This window comes from Panicum virgatum, chromosome 5N, assembly GCF_016808335.1.
Source record: "Panicum virgatum strain AP13 chromosome 5N, P.virgatum_v5, whole genome shotgun sequence".
Lineage (NCBI taxonomy): Eukaryota > Viridiplantae > Streptophyta > Magnoliopsida > Poales > Poaceae > Panicum > Panicum virgatum.
The window spans coordinates 6,298,642-6,305,419 of NC_053149.1; positions in this window are offsets into that span (position 1 = coordinate 6,298,642).

Here is a 6,778-nt window from a genome sequence, read left to right on the forward strand (position 1 = left end):
AGTCGAGAATTTTGCTACACAAGAACATGATATACTTTTGAACAATTGGTAGTTCGGTCAAACAATTTGATTTGGATTTTATTCGCTCAGTCATTCCGATGTTATCTCTTATTTTAAACCAATGACATGAGCCATCCTATGATTTATTTGCCTCTTCTTGAGAAAGCCACATCCAAAATTCCATACCCATTTTTGGCGTCCGTCCTGTCCATGACAGCCGGATCAAGTTGAGATAAAACACACGAATAGAGCCGCGCTATGTTTCTATTACTTAAATTCTTGACGCGTAGGTTCGCACAAACATAGAGAGAATTTTCAGTTTTCATCACCATAGGATTAGAATTTTCCTAACCTTAATTATTCTCTTTTTCAAAATTCTCTCTCTCATTTTGGCAAAAATTAGAACCTAAACCCAAGACCCATGGTTGAATTCGAGATTGTTCGCTATCAATTCATGAAAGTGAACAGTTCCGGTACAACCAAAATTAATGAAGTTGGGAAATATTTTTTTTCGACTTACAAATGTAAAGATGTTTCAATTCCCCTCTAATTATTCATTTAAACTCATTGCATGCTTTGAGTCAATTCTGAAATTTCGAAGTTAGAGGAGGATTAAACATCTAAGCATGATTTGGAAAGGGTTTATGTGCTTGATTAACATCCATTGATCAAAGTGAGTTCACGGGAAAGAGTTGTGCTCTCTACCTACCACCACATGCAAATAATTCAAAGGAGGGAGCAGCCATGCATGGAAGGACATGTGATTTTCAGCAAAGATGGCACCATGTGATGCGTGATGAAGCATGGGACAAGGTGAATGACACAAAGTGGAGAAATAATATTGCAAGTGGACATCAAAGGCAAAGAAGGAGTGGTTCATAGGATTTGGACGGTGCAAAGCATGCAAGATGTACTGGACAGAAGCGAATAATTGCACCAGGAAGCCCCCAGAGAAAATTGAAGTGGAGAGGAGCCAGGAATCCCCTAGGCCGGCCGGCCCCAAGGCCCTAGGCGGCGCGGCCGGCCGGGCCCCTATTTAACCCCTCTGGTGCTCCCCTTTGGCAGGTATACTCCTCACTTAGTTCCTTGCTTATGTTCTTCAAGTTCTTCGCCCAAAAACATCAGTTAGAGCCCTGGAAAATTTGTCCACCAAAATCTACTCCAAAAATCTCAGAAAATTCACCACAATTCCTAGTTTGTTCCACTCTTCGATATATTGTTCTCCCGCCGGCAAGAAACCCCCCGGTGTGTTTGTTTTTGAGTGTGTGCAGCAAGGAGTCACCATGAGTGGCCTCATGAAGTTCATCGCCGGGAGGAGAAGGACGCGTTCATCAACATCTGACGCATCGGCAAGTTTTTCGCGGAGGCACTCGGTCTCTGAGTCTCCGCGGAGCATGGAGGAAGACAACCCCGCACCGAGGAGCGACATGCTACTCCATGGTGGGATGAGAGACCCAAGAAGCTCCTCCAGGAGATTCACCGAAGGGATGCCACCTCCTCCACGGCGTTCGACAAGGTCATCCGCACCACCACCATACAAGACCAAGAATTGAGAATATGGGTTTATTATCTTGTCGAAGGAAGAAGAAGAAAGGCTCAAATTCATGAAGGGAAGATTGCGAGCAAATTATGATTTTGATGATGAAGCATTGGTGAAGTTGGGATTTCATTATGACATCTATGAGCTCTTGGAGAACATCGGTTGGAAGTTATTTTCCGACGGTGTCACGGTTGATATGCAAGAAGAAGTGGCTCTTGAGATGTTCATGACATTAGAAAAATCAACGGAAGTGGTGGATGATGAAGAAGTTCCATGTCTGAAATTTAGGCTCAAGAATGAAGAGAAAGTAATCACCTATGGAGAAATAGGAAGCTTGCTCGGATTCAAAAAATAATGCATATGAAATGATGCAAGTTGAAGATGGAGAGCTTGATGAATTTTGGACAAAAATAGCAAAAGATGTCAACCGCCAAAGGAAAAATATAAATAATGTGACCCTCCAAATATTCCACTCTTGGTTGAGCAAGAGAATTCTCGGGAGGATGAGAGAATCGAAGGTCACCGACCAAGAATTAAATTGGATGTATGCTGCATTGGTGAAGAAACAAGTGATTGATCCCACCTACATCATGGTTGAAAGGTGGCTTTGTGAAGTATCATCCGGCACGGGAGAAGTTGGTTCGGGATGTTATCTGACAATGATAGCCCGAGCCATGAATCCGAGGTTACGAATGATCCAAAAATTTTATATCCCGGGAAGAGATATTGGGATTGAACATTTGAGGCAAGGTCATTATATTGGAGGGGATGAAAAGAAGGGATTCACTATTTCTGAGATGTATATTTCCCTCCCCGATCAAAGGCTGAAATTATTTGCAAGAGGGAGGACTGATTGGCGAGTTGAAAATATTGGAAAAAAGGTGAAGAAATCAAAAAGAGGAAGATTAATTGAAGGAACATCAGCATCGGCACAACAAGAAGACTTGGAAGTAAACCTTCCACCGCCAAGTTCTGCTTATTGGAGGAATGAATTTCAAGGTGTATCAAGTGGACAGGGATACCCGCAAGGATGGACGAGTCAATGGGAAGGAAGCCAAGAACAAGCATGGGGGCACGCTGCGGCGGCACCCCCACCATTTAGCAACTACGGCTACCCACCCTCGTCATATCAAGGAGAGATGCCCGACCCGTCATTTGGAGGACAATATTTTGACCTCCCTCAACCAGAACAAGGAATGAGAATCATGGGTGCTTATGCGAGAAGAAACATGGAAGATATAGACGCCATCCGGAGGCATACAACCCAACTTGAAGATGGAACTGCGGAAATTGCATATCAAATGGGACTTCTAGGCCTGGCGCCACTGGAACAATTTAATGGAGGAGCATTTCAGCAGTATTATGACCAAGGATACAATGCAAGAGCCAATCAAGGAGATTGATCGATGGCATGACCATGAAAAAAAATGCTCGCACATGTGGTTTGGATTTTTCTATTTATTTTCAGCATGTGTGCAAGCTTGTGTGTGCGTAGCAATTTTTTCTGTTTTTTATTTTTCATCATGTGTGCAATTTGCTTTCTTTTGTTTTCATCACCATGATAAATAAATGCATCACCCACGCTTTAACGTTATGGTTAGTAATGATGATAGTGTTTGTGCCATGATAAAATATGATGATCGTTGCCGCTTTGTCTAATTTCTTGTGCTTGGTTTATACATGATTAAACTGATGCTCTCTCTAACATGATCTGAAAATTAATTAAATGCCGGCTAATTCAATTGTGGAGGTTATGATAAATTAAGACCCATATCTTTTATTCTTGCTCTCTTACTTAAGCTTGTCAAGGAAAATTTAATTTGGATTTAATTCTGAGCTAACCTTGTCAATGATATCTTTTGCAATTGCTCTACCCTTCTACAAGCCTAAATGATATATCATAATAAACCATAGAGCAAGAATTATTTTCAGGTGAATTAATTCAGGAATTATCTTCTTTGGTACGAGACTAAGAAGCTGACCATTCCGTATTTTTGCGTACCTCTCTTTTGCTAACCATTCTATCCATGCATTGTGAGTTTCTATACCGGGAACATCGCAAACCTCGCTGGATATCCACCCTAACCAAAAACATCTTTTTGTGAAACACCTCCTTGATCACAACCTATATATTGAGTATATATTTATTTCGACGGCAAAACAGTGGAATCAAGAGCAAAATTCAGTAAAACATAAGCTTGGGAAGCATCAAAGAGTTCGCAGAAGAAAAATCCGAAGAAGTGGAGGCCTACAAGCAGTAGGCCGGCCGGCTCAACACCCCTAGGCCGGCCGGCCTGCCCCTTTTCCTCCTCTGTTGGCTTCAATCTTTCACGGGGAGATGCTCCATTAAATTCCAAAGTTGAGTCCAGAGAATTGATAAAGGTTTTGTGCACTCACTCCATCAAGTTATCATCACTTCATTGCTTGAGGACAAGCAAAAGTTCAAGCATGGGGGGGGGGAGGTGGAGTAAGTGCATTGTGTTGCCAATGGTTCTGAGGAGCAAAAAGAAAGAAAGAAAAAAAAGAGGAAGAGAAAAAAAAAGAATGATGATGAAAAGCTCCTCGGTTCCTTTAGCTTCATTAAACTCCAGATACTTTGAAGATAATTCTATACTCAATTATTCCAACCATGTGCAATCCGATAACAAGGACTTCAGTCATGCCTTGGGATCAACCGTTGCCATTTGCACATGTCCACCATCTAAAGTGTGTGTTCCATTCTCTCCCTCTCCACAAAGAAATTATTTTCCAATGGTCTTTTTGACGAGTCTCGGTAAATCCATAAGAAGTATTTCTTGTTTTGATAATATCTTGATTATAATATCTTTTGTTAGGACTAACCTTTCTAGAGCTCTAGATAAAGCCTCACACATACATATGAGAGAAAGAAAGGAGAAAGTTCTAGCAAGTTTGAGAGACAAGATGAGCTGAGAGTTTCCATGAGCAAATTGCAATGAGGTTTAAATTATTGATCTTGGTTTAGCATTACTTATGGAACTTACTTTCTTAATTCTGAGACTTGTTTAATTTTGAGAGCACGTGCATAATAATTGTGGGGAAGCATTTAACTTGTATCTACCTTCCACATTGAAAAAGCTGGTTACAACTTGAACTATTAACTGCAAAATATTTTTGGGAGCATTGTGTTTTCTCGTGTATGATCAAGTGCAAGGATTGGACACTGAAAGGCAGCGCTGATTTTTATCAAAGACTTACTCGAGGACGAGCAAGGTTTAAGCATGGGGGGAATGTTGGCGCTCCTTAAGTATCCATTTTATCCCCTGTTTAACTTTGATAATGGCATGAATTTAATATCAGAATCACTAACCATCATAACCTCGGCCCAATTATTGGTCGTTTTCGCGTTTGCACATATATTTTGGAGGTACTTCGTTTTTGCAGGTTTTTGACCAATTTTGGAGCATGAAATGGCGAGGCCCACGATCACGCGATGACACGAAGAAAGACGAAGGCCAAAGCCCGAACAAAGGATCGAAGGCCATGATGATTAGAGGCCCGTTCATGCACATCCACCCTCCAATGAAGCCCAAAAGACAAAGCCCACAAGATAAGATCAAGATACTTCGGGGTTAAGCAAAGCAAAGAGATATTTAAGGAAGGATTTTCCATCCTATCCTTCTCCTCGAAGAAATCTCGAAGATAACGACGTCTAATGGGGTGCAATCGTGAAAGACATAAACTCTAGAAGATTCCAGGAGACTTGGGGAGAAAGATGAGCACGAGCCGGCGAAGGAAAGTGGCAGGCCGGCCGGCCTAGGCTCATTGGGCCGGCCGGCACAGCCCTTTTTTAGGTCGGTTCGACCTCCCCTTTTACCGAGGGTTCCCTGAGGCTATTTAAAGACCCCTCCCCAAGGTTCACGCAGAGATCAATTGGGGAGACGACGCCAAGGAGCAGAGAAGATAGAGGGACACCTCTCGGAGAGCCGAGGGTCGTGCTAGTTGTCTAGGGTTCGCCCTAGCCGACGTGGGAACCTTACAAGGAAGACCACATCGGAGTTCTGGAGCTAGGATCATCAAGATCAAGGTAGGGCTCCGGTTGTGATCTTGTGATGTACTATCATTCATGGTGAAGTTATTTGTGATTCCGAATATTTAGCGACCATGTTCTCTCTTTCGATTTCGTTCTTTTCTTCGGGTTTGCTTCAACCTAGATCTATTATCGAGATAGATCACTTAGCATGATCTTGTAGTCATGGTGGCTAGAGGTTCATGACGGAACTACCAAAGGGGTTCGACTTGCTTTAGGGTATTTCGTTCAAAAGGGGGGCGTCGTGACATGCCGTCTCCACAGAGTAGGCGGAGTATCAAGGGATTGGATTGGAGATTTTGGGTTTAAAGAGGCTTTTCATTGAGATTCACATCTTTCTTACTTCACTTTATCTAGCTGGAATTACAACATATGCATGATCTAGGTGATCTAGATTGGTTATCTCTAACTTTCTCTCGCTACCTTCGGTGTTTGTCATTTTTAGTAGATTAGATTCGTTTTCACCATCTCACACAAAGGAATTTCTATGCTAGTAGATTGTTTCTTGTCTCTTTGGTTCTGTGGATTGATAAACCTTGGGGGAATACTCTGAGAGAAAAGCTACACGAAACCGTGCGCTTGCGGTATATAAATCGAGGGTGCTAAGGAGCGTCAACAAGGTCCAACAGCCCGTTTACTTCGTCAGCGAAGTACTAACCGACACCAAGTCATGGTACCCTCAAATGCAGAAAGTTCTGTACGCCATCATCATGGCGGCCAAGAAGCTGCAACACTACTTCACCGAGCACGAGGTGTCGGTTGTCACCTCGTTCCCACTCGGAGAAGTTGTCCGCAACCGCGACGCCATGGGATGGATTTCTAAATGGGCAGTCGAGCTCATGGGCTATGACATCAAATTCGTGCCACGCACGGCGATAAAATCCCAGGCCCTGACCGATTTCATCGCCGTGTGGACGGAAGTCCAAGCCCCGACCCCAAAAATCTCCCACGAGTATTGGACCCTCTACTTCGATGCGTCGGTCATGGGACCCGGCGCGGGGGCCGGGGTCATCCTGATCTCCCCAGAGGGAGGCAAGTTTCAGTACGCGGTCCGCCTCCATTTCCCTGCATCCAACAATGTTGCAGAGTACAAGGCACTCATCAGCGGCCTCCGCATAGCCATCGACATCGGAGCAACTCGCCTGTATGTCTACGACGACTCTAAGCTCGTAGTTGACCAGGTCATGAAG